The following is a 10643-nucleotide window of genomic DNA, read 5'->3' on the forward strand; positions in this document are numbered from 1 at the left end:
TCTCCCACCTTCCCCGGGCTCCACTCCGGCTTTTCCTCCCTCCCGTCTCGCTGAGCCCTAGCGCTGAATGAAGCCCCTGGCGCCCCATTGCTGCCCGGTGCCCGGACCGTGCCGTGCCGCGGGGAGCTCCGCAGCCGCCTGGCCGAAGGACGGGAGGGGGAGGCAGCGGGGCGCTCGCATCCCACCGTACGCCCGCGGCCGGCTGGCGGCTCCTGCCCGGGGCGGAGCAGGCGTGACCTTCCGGCCAGCCTCCCATCCCTGCAGCCCGGGACCCTGCCTCCCAGCCTCACCCCGGGGTGCCGGCGGCGGCGAGGCACCGATCGCGGGGCTACCGAAGGGGCGGAAGAGCGGGGAGCTGCGCCGCGCCCCCCTCCCGGCGCTGGGGCGGGGGCTAGGGTGGAGGAGCCCAGCGGGGCTGCCCGGCTGCGGGGTCCCGGAGACGGCGACCCCCGGAGGAAGAGAAACGCCCCCGAACCTCCCCCCTGCTCCGTGGAATTGCGGGGTCCCCCCCACCCCGCCCCGCGTGTGCGCGGGCAGGGCTGGCGGAGCTGATTTCGCTTGCACGCTGGCTCCCCAGTATGCCCGGACTGCCTGTCACGCGTGGATCTAGCCAGAGACACCCCCCGGCCGCGCTGGAGCGGACTGGGCGCCCGGCGGAGACTCCCTGAGAGCCGGGGGGGGGGGGAGATCGGGGTTATTCGGAGAGGGGGAGGAGGGCCGGCTTGGACGATTTTGCTCCCCCTTCCTCTGTTGCATTTGTGTGCGGGGGAGGGGATCCTTTCGGAGGAGCATCCAGCGGGGAGGAAACCGAGCCACCCGAGGACACCCCCGCCCCGGCACACCGCAGGGCAGAGAATCCGGAGCGGCTTCGCCCCTGAGCGATCCGCGCCAGGTTGGAGCCGACCCCCGAATCCAGCCCGAGCTCGGCAGACGCTACCCACCGATCTCCATCGCTCGCTCGCTCCTATTTCGTAACACCTTGTGGGGGGGGAGGGCGGGGGGGGGGCAAGGAAAGCGAAATGTCTCGAGCCGGAGTGGAATTGGACTAGCTGAATGGAGCAGCCCGCTGGAAGGAGAACTGAGGCTGGATCGCTGAAGGTAAGTCACTGGCTTGATTGTTTCTCCACCGGTGTGTGTGCGGGGGGGGGAAAGGTAGATCTGACAGCCCGCCCCCCCCCCCGTAAATAACCGATCCATTGACTCTTTCTCGCTTTGGATTCTGTGCTAAACTGCAGGGAGATAGGGAGGGGGCCGGGGGGGCGAGGTGAGCGGGGGGCAGGAAAAGGGGGAGAGGGAGGGTTGGGGAGATGGGAATGGCAGAGCGATCAGATCTCTGGAAATATGGACCCCCCCATTGCTCAGATACCCTCCCCCCCAAGCTGGAATAGAAGCGGGGGCTGTCATCTATTTGGTGTTTTTTCCCTCCTCCTGTTTTCTCAGACAGAGATCGTTTTGCGCCAGTCCCCGGGAGAAAGGGGGGGGGGGGGACGACACACGCTTCCTAGCAGCGATGCTCGCAGGAAGGGATGCATCCAAATCCGCCCCCCCTTTCCTCCGGAGAATCGGTAGCGGGGAGGGGGCGCCCCTGCGTCTGATCGGTGGGTGCAGCTGACAAAGCCACCTGCCCGGCACCCCGCGATCCGCTCCTACTGCAGTATTTTCTGGTGTGGGTGTGTGTGGGGGGGAAATTACCCCTGAGTACCGTAATCTCTGGAGGGGGAGGGCAGGAATAATTCTTCCAGCTCTGGGTGACTCTCGATCCCCTCTCGCTGCGTGGAGACGGGGGTGGGGGCAGGAATAGATATAGATACAGAACAGCTCGGACAGGGGGTTGGGGCAGCCCCCTCCCCCCCAGTACGTGTCTTATGTAACGGGCTTTAGCCGGGGGAGAGGGGACACACTTTGTTCATATGTACCCTTCCAAGATGGTAGGATGCGGGCGGAATAGCTAATAAGGGAGGGGTGGGGGCTGTTGCCAGCCAAAGGGTGCGGAAGAGCTGTGCCCAGCACCCAGCCCTGGGGCCAATCCTGACTTGGGGGGGCGTTGAATTGGCCGCCCCCTTAAAATGGGGTGGGGCGCCCCTTTATCCCCCCCGGACCGGCCTGTGTGACTAGAACCGGGGCGGCCTCACCTTTTGGCGCGGGGGAGGGGCCCGATCCTGCTCCCCTTACACCGGGAGGGGGAGGGGTAGGTTCCGCTGTCTTCCCCTTCCCCCACGCCCAGGAAATGGGGAAGGGACTTAATAGTGCGGGGAAGAGTCGTGTCAGCCCGGGAAAGGATTCGGCCCCCTTGGCATGTCTCAATCCGGATTGACGTCGGAATACAGCAGGATCCGGCCCAGAGAGAAGTAAACAAAGCGAGGAGGCAGTTAATAGAGAGAGATCGGAGCCCCTCCTCCCCCACTGCACCCGCAATTATATCACCTCCTTTGCCCACCCCCTGTCACAAAAGCCCTAGACCCCGGTGTACGACCCCCCCTCAACGCAGCCTTGGCCCTGAGATCGGTGGCGCGTCCGACGTGGGTGGGGGTGGCGTACGGGGTGGGGGGGGGGACTTCTGCAGCCGTGACTGTGGCTGTGTGTGTTGGGTTTTTTTTTTTTTAAAGGATCGACTCCAAAAATTCCGCCGATGGGGGGTGGTGGGGGGATGAGCCCGGGGTGGCTCCTTTAAAGCCCGTTTGGGTTTTGGGGGGAGGGTCCCCGGATCTCTGGCTGGGTCCGTGGATCTAGTGCACCCCGCTGGGCCGCCTCTGCTGACCTTCCCCCCACCCTCGGGGAAGGGAAAGAAACAGGGTACATAGCTGCTCCCCCCACACCCCAAAGCGGGGGTGGGGTGGGACCGGAGGCTCTCGTGGGGGCTTAGCCCCAGAGCGAGGATGGCTAGAAGGAGGGAGGGATGGATGGAGGGAGAGATGGATGAGTGGACAGAAAACCCTGTTACTACGCTCAGCCTCCCGGTTCCCTCACTCCCCGTGTCAATTTCACTCCCGGGCCAGCCCCCCACCCCCGCCCCAGGTTAATGACATTTCCTGGATTTCGCCCCCACCTAGGATCTCAACCCCCCTCCCCCAATTGCAAACGCCCCCCCCTTCCCACCCAAAATCAAATTCGCCCTGGGTTTTCATAATAAAATGGCGATTTGCTGACGGATGGAGTGGGAGTAATTGCTTCGGGGGGCGGAAATTGAGGATGGGGAGCCATCGTGGGAGTCCCTGGAGATCTCCCCCCACACACACACACACGCACCCCAACGAGGAGAAGGAGGGCGTGGGATGTTGCAGGAGGGAGCTGGTTGGGGGAGTTGGCCCCCCACCATCTGCTGGGGAGGTGGTACATGGGGAGCTCCCCCACCATGCCCCCCGGTGGACGGGACCAATGCCCCAAGATAGGCACACTGTTGGGGAAGGGGGGAGCTTCCCAGTGCCATGCATTGGTCTCTCTGGCTCCCCCCCCACACACACACACACAGACACACAAAAGCCTTAAAAAAGCCCCTGACTTCTCCAGCCCCAGGGTGGTGGCCGGGGGTGGGGGGCAGATGCCTCTGGAATATTAACCAGGCAGCAGGGCTGGGACCCTGGAGCCCAGTTCACTGCTGGGGAGAGGTTCCTTCGGGAGAGAGATGCTGACTTTTGTCCCATGGTCCTGGCCACTGATCGGCCCCCACTCGTGTCACGACACCCCTCCCCCCGCCCAAGCTGTCCAGCTCTGGCGATTTGCTTTCTGCCCCCAATTCTGCAAATTGTGCGGGGGGGGGGCTGCTGGGCCAAACTGCAGCTTGACACACCCCAGGATGCACAAAACGCCCCCCCCCCCGCAAGCTGGGAAGTGAATATTAAGGGCAACACAATAATTTGCTCCTTGCTTCAGAGGCAGGTTATTGCTGGGTCTCAAGGTGCCCGCTGAGGTCGGGGATGGCTGACCCCATTGCGCCAGTCCCTGCCCTGAAAAGCTCCCAGTCTGAACAGATGGAGAGAGGACAAACACTTGTTTCCATTTTACAGATGGGGAAACTGAGGCACAGAGCTAGCTGCAGGGACTGGCCCAAAGTCACGCAGGGAGTCAGTAGCAGAGCCAGGCTGTGAACCCACAAGTCCTGACTTCTTGCCTGGGGTCTTCCTCCCCCACCTCCTCCCACCAAGGCTTTTGGCATGTGGGGCAGGGAGGGGGCTCCCTGTGGGCTGGGTTGCCCCTCATGCCCTCAGAATGGGTCACAAGGAACTCCTTGCTGACTGGGGACCTTGCGGGGGAGGGGTAACTGGAGCCTCTCCCCACGAGGTATAACTCACAGAGCACCACCCCACCCCTGCGGGAAAGTCCCTCCCATCTGGCCTGGCAGAGCTGATTGGGGGAGGGAGGAGGGGGCTCTGACCTTACAAAGCCCCCCTTCACCACATCTGGATCAGTCCCACTGGTTTGGGGGGTAGAGAAGAGTTCATAGGAACCGGGATCTGGATCGAACTGAGTTGGGTTCCACAGAACCAGGGAGGGAGTGGAGGCCTGTTTTATTTAGACTTTGAGTAGCGAGGTGTCTGGATAAACTGGTCCCCAAGCACTGCCCCTGCTAGTTCTGGATTCCCAGCTCCAGAGAGTCAGGAGTCCTGGGTTCTCTGCTCCCTACCCTGTGGTCTGGGGGTTAGAACAGGGGGAGGCTGGCAGCCAGGACTCCTGCAGTCAGTAGCCAGCGGGGGGTGCAATGGGTGGGCAGCCCCAAACTGGCAGGAGAGTGGGGGTGCCAAAGGCAGTGGTGTCTAGCGGTTAGAGAAATGAGGCACGGGGACTCCTGGGTTCCATCCCCAGCTCTGGGAAGGCAGTGGTATCTAGCGGTTAGAGCTGGAGCCCAGGACTTCTGGGTTCTATTCCTGGCTCTTCCGAAGCCACCCCAGCGAACTCATGGCTGCCAACCAAAGGGCTGCACTTCCCCCAGGAAAAGCAGAGGAAGGGAATGCGGCTGACGCATGCCTGCTGCACCCCACACACCCTTTGAATACACCCCCCCCGAACTTCCTTCCCCTTCACAGATGCCGCCCAGCCCCTCAGTCTTTAGGACTCTCCCTGCACCATGTGATTCAGCTGTGAGTGCCAATCTCTGCTAATCCCTGCCCGGCACTGCCTGCGAGTGGAGCTGGGACCTCCCATGCCAGGTGCCCTGTGGCAGGCATAGGACTTCCCGCTCCCCCGCCGGGTCACTTTCCCTTGGTACCACGAGCAGGGGCCCACTGCACAGCCCGAGGTAACAAAGCCTCCTGCTCCCACAAGTGGCATAGCCAGGGCACAGCTGGATCAATCACTCATGAGGCTGCAGGACACAGACAGGCCCTGCCCAGCCTGTGGTGCCTGGTGTTGCCATTGGGGGCTCCCCTAAATCCCAGTCTGGACTCAGCCATGGAGGGTTACACTGCATCCCTGTCAGGTCCTAAAGTGACAGGGTCTTGCTTTCATGGGCAGGGCTAAGATTGGCTCCTCCTCTTGGGAACTGTCTTTGGGCTGGGGTGGGAGGTGAAAATACACCCCCGCTCCTGCGGGTTGAAGTAGGCTGTGCGTGTTCCCTGCTGCTGCCTCCTACCAATCACATCCCTGCTCCATGCCTCAGTTTCCCCTCATGGACTGTGAGTTCTTTGGGGCAGGGCCTGTCTTTCACTCTGTGTCTGTGCAGCACCCAGCACAACAGGGGCCCTGACCTTGGTCTCTCTAGGAGCTGCTGCAATCATAATAATTCCAGCTATGGTGGTGAAGTGTAAATGAAGCAGAGGATAAAAGCCTTAATACCGCTGCAGTGAAGGGCAACTCCCCCATTTAGCTTGGGCATCTCGATAGGGCTATGTTCAATGCCAGACGCTTGCAGCACAGCCCACAGAGCCGTATAAGGTGGCACTCAGAGCTGGGCAAACATCATCACCTCCCTCCCTGCAGGGAGATTTAGGGGCTGAATTTCCAGTGGGAGCTGGGGTGGGGGGAGCCCTCCAGTGCCCAATGGGTTAATTGCACAAGGGAAAGGAAGCTTGCTTGTCTGGTGCCAGTTCACATGCGGGAATCTCCATCTTGTTTTAGATCAGGGGCCCATCTAGCCCGGTATCCTGTCTGCAACGGTGGCCATAAGGAAACCCCTAGTAGGGTAATTCTAGGACCGCCTGCCCCCAAGGAATATTTCCCCAAATAGTAGGTAGCATTTGGCTCAAGGCTGTAGATCCCTGCCCTGCATCTTGGTTCTATTTTAATCCTTGTTATTGTTCCACTGGAAAGTTTCCTATTCTGTATAATTGTCCAGTTCTTCTTGGAACAGGGGGTTCTGGTGGCAATGAGTTCCACAGGCGTCCCCCCTCAAGTTCCTGGGCTCAATGCAGGAGTACTTGGGTAGATTCTCTGGCCTGGAAGAGGTCAAGAGGTCAGACTGGCTGATCAGAACAGTCTCCCTGAAGCCTGGAAATCTAGGACTTGGCTTTGCCGAGACCTTGAGAATTTCATCCCGTTATAAAATGCACTGGGTGTTTTCATTACAACCCATAGAATCACAGAAGATCAGGGTTGGCAGGGACCTCAGGAGGTCATCAAATCCAACCCCCTGCTCCAAGCAGGACCAACCCCGACTACATCATCCCAAGCCGGGTCTTAAAAACCCCCAAGGATGTAGATTCTACCACCTCCCTAGCTAACCCATTCCAGTGCTTCACCACCCTCCTAGTGAAATAGTGTTTCCTAAAATCCAACCTAGACCTGTACGGTCTGAGGTGTGGGGAAAGGGGCTCCCGCGGGGCAGGCTTTGGTGTAGCAGACAAGTGGGCCAGACCCCCAGCTGGTGTCAATCAGCCGTCACGCAATGGGTGCCACCTGGGTTTACACCGTATGAGCATCCGCCCTTCTGCTTTTCATGCTGCAGCTGCCCGGGTCAGGGGCTGTCCTCCAGCCAGAGCCCGCACCCTGCGCCCACGACCTAGTGTAGTGAATCCACCCACACCCCCGGGAACGCCCAAAACAGACATTGCAGAAAGAAAAAAACCCCAGGAGCTGAGAGCCCACGGCCTCATCTCAGCCGCCATCTCCCCCTGCCCTGAAGCATCTGCACTGGGAAGCCAGCCCCGATGCCCCACACACCTGGGCGGGGGTGGGAGTGGGGGGGTGTCATGCCATAGAGAAGGCAGTTAGCACCCCGGAGTGGAGGGATCCCAGCTGGTTACCAATCCCCGGCCCCCAACACCTTGAGTCTTCATTTCCGGGGGAGACGTTCAATGCTTTTCTATACCCCCGCAGTGCCTGTCATCCAGGGGTGGTTCTGCAGACTGACAGGGCCAGGAGGGAAGCGATTTTGGGGTGTGGTTGGCAGAGGCGGAGATTTTAGCCCCAATTCCGGAACCCGGGGGCCGATCCGCTCCTCCCTTCTTTTCATGGTTATTATTTAGCCGGCGACACAGCGGGGGCATCTGCCATTGGTTTCTGGAGCCGCACTACCTGCCTGGCGCCCAGCTCCAGCGTACGGGGAGCTGGGGGGGGGATATTTCCCAGTGGGCCTCCTGCGGTAGTGCTGAATGCATTATGGCCACCTCATCTGCTCACGCACACACATCTCCAGGGCCAGCTCCCCGCGCCTGTCCAGGCAGATGATTTTGGGGGGGGTGGCTCACCAGATGTGCCCAGGGAATCACCGGTTTGGAATCGCATCGGGGTGGGGCGCCGGGGGCGGGGGAGGGAGCATCAGACAGTGGGAGAGAGACAGAAATTAGGGATGGGAAAGAATTGCTGGGCTCTGCCTCTCCACGGATCTCCCCATTGCCATGTTATCGGCTCGCTCGCTCCCTCACCCCTGGGTAAGGGAGGAGGCTGGTGCTAGGGGGGTGGGGGGGCAGTGCCCCCTGGCTTGAAGTGCTTACCATCACGTACAGGGTTTACAGTTTGGTTCAATGGCTCTCGGCACCCCCACTATACAGATTGTTCCAATGCCACTGTACCCCCCTCAATCTCTGTATCTATTCGCCCACCCATCCCCCACCCCACCCCATCTCCGTCCATCCGCCCATCCCCCCACACCCCTTGATCTCTGTATCGATCCACCCACCCATCGCCCACCCCACCCCATCTCTGTATCTATCCGCCCACCCATCCCCCCCACAACCCTTGATCTCTGTATCTGTCCACCCACCCATCCCCCCCACACCTCTTGATCTCTGTATCTATCCACCCACCCATCCCCCCCCACACCCCTAGATCTCTGTATCTATCCGCCCACCCATCCCCCACCCCACCCCGTCTCTGTATCTGTCCACCCACCCATCCCCCCGACACCTCTTGATCTCTGTATCTATCTGCCCACCCATCCCCCCCACATCCCTTGATCTCTGTATCTATCCGCCTACCCATCCCCCACCCCACCCCGTCTCCATCCACCCACCCATCCGCACCACACACCCCTTGATCTCTGAATCTATCCTCCCACCCATCCCCCCGACACCTCTTGATCTCTGAATCTATCTGCCCACCCATCCTCCACCCCACCCCGTCTCCATACATCCACCCATCCCCCACCCCATCCCGTCTCAATATCTGTCCCCCCCACCCCCTACACCCCAGGATCTCTGTATCTCTCCGCCCATCTATCCCCATCCCACCCCGTCTCTGTATCTGTCTGTCCACCCACCCCATCTATCTCTCTATCTAGATAGATAGATAGATAGATAGATAGAGGGGGTGTGTGGGGATAGATAGAGAGATAGATGGGGTGGATGGGGATAGATATATAGATAGATATCCATCCCCATCCACCCCATCTATCTATCTATCTATCTACCCCCACACACACCCTCTATCTATTTATCTATCTGTGTATCTATCTATCTCTCTATCTATCCCCATCTATCTCTCTATATATCCCCACACACACCCTCTATCTATCTATCTATCTATCTATCTGTCTAGATAGAGGGGGTGGATGGGGATAGATAGATAGATAGATAGATGGGGTGCATGGGGATAGATAGAGGGGGTGTGTGGGGATAGATAGAGAGATAGATGGGGTGGATGGGAAGAGATAGATAGATGGATAGATAGATAGATATCCATCCCCATCTACCCTATCTATCTATCCATCTATCTATCTCTTCCCATCCACCCCATCTATCTATCTATCTATCTCTCTATATATCCGCATCCACCCCACCTATCTCTCTATCTAGCCCCACACACCCACTCTGTCTAGATAGATAGATAGATAGATAGAGGGGGTGTGTGGGGATAGATAGAGAGATAGATGGGCTGGATGGGGATGGATAGATAGATATCAATCTATCCATCCCCATCCACCGCATCTATCTCTCTATCTATCCCCACACACCCCCTCTATCTATCTATCTATCTATCTATCTATCTATCTATCTATCTATCTATCTATCTATCTATCTATCTATCCCCATCCACCTCATCTATATATCTATCTCTCTATGTATCTTTCTATCTATCCCCACACACCCCCTCTATCTATCTATCTATCTAGATAGATAGAGGGGGTGTGTGGGGATAGATAGAGAGATAGATGGGGTGGATGGGGATAGATATATAGATAGATATCCATCCCCGTCCACCCCATCTATCTATCTATCTATCTATCTACCCCCACACACACCCTCTATCTATCTATCTGTGTATCTATGTATCTCTCTATCTAACCCCATCTATCTCTCTATCTATCCCCCCACACACCCTCTATCTATCTATCTATCTATCTATCTATCTATCTATCTATCTGTCTAGATAGAGGGGGTGGATGGGGATAGATAGAGAGATAGATAGATGGGGTGCATGGGGATAGATAGATAGATGGGGTGCATGGGGATAGATAGATATCCATCCCCATCTACCCTATCTATCTATCTATCTATCCCCATTCACCCCATCTATCTCTCTATCTCTCTATGTATCTCTCTATCTATCCCCAACCACCCCATCTATCTCTCTCTCTCTCTATGTATCTCTATCTATCCCCATCCACCCCATCTATCCCTCTATCTATCCCCACACACCCCCTCTATCTAGATGGATGGATAGATAGATAGATAGATAGATAGAAGGGGTGTGTGGGGATAGATAGAGAGATAGATGGGCTGAATGGGGATGGATGGATAGATAGATATCAATCTATCCATCCCCATCCACCGCATCTATCTCTCTATCTATCTACCCCCACACACCCCCTCTATCTATTTATCTATCTGTGTATCTATCTATCTATCCCCATCCACACCATCTATCTATGTATCTATGTATCTCTCTATCTATCCCCATGAACCCCATCTATCTATCTATCTATCTATGCCCCTCCACCCCATCTATCTCTCTCTCTATCTATCCCCATCCACCCCATCTATCTATCTATCGATCGATCTATCGATCTCCATCCCCCATCCCCCCATCTATCTATCTATCCATCTATCTATCTATCAATCTCTCTATTCATCTATCCCCATCCACCCCATCTATCTATCAATCTCTCTATTCATCTATCCCCATCCACCCCATCTATCTATCTATCTATCTATCTATCTATCTATCTATCTATCTATCTATCTACCCTTATCCACCCCATCTATCTCTCTATCTCTCTATATATCCCCATCCACCCCATCTATCTATCTGTCTCTCTATGTATATCTCTATCT

General features: G+C 57.3%; 1 protein-coding gene across 7 annotated transcripts in view; it reads left to right on the forward strand.

The window, feature by feature from the left end:
* Positions 1 to 984: 984 nt before the first annotated feature.
* Positions 985 to 10643, forward strand: part of ADGRL1 (adhesion G protein-coupled receptor L1) — a 106046-nt gene continuing 96387 nt past the window's right edge. For 5 of the 7 annotated variants that reach the window (XM_038378361.2, XM_038378364.2, XM_038378362.2 and 2 more), the window contains exon 1: positions 985 to 1098. The gene's annotated coding sequence lies outside the window, so the exon portion shown is untranslated. The remainder of the gene's footprint in view (positions 1099 to 10643) is intronic. The other 2 variants (XM_038378368.2, XM_043506819.1) reach the window with 1 other exon arrangement.

This window comes from Dermochelys coriacea, chromosome 20, assembly GCF_009764565.3.
Source record: "Dermochelys coriacea isolate rDerCor1 chromosome 20, rDerCor1.pri.v4, whole genome shotgun sequence".
In the NCBI taxonomy this organism is placed as follows: domain Eukaryota; kingdom Metazoa; phylum Chordata; order Testudines; family Dermochelyidae; genus Dermochelys; species Dermochelys coriacea.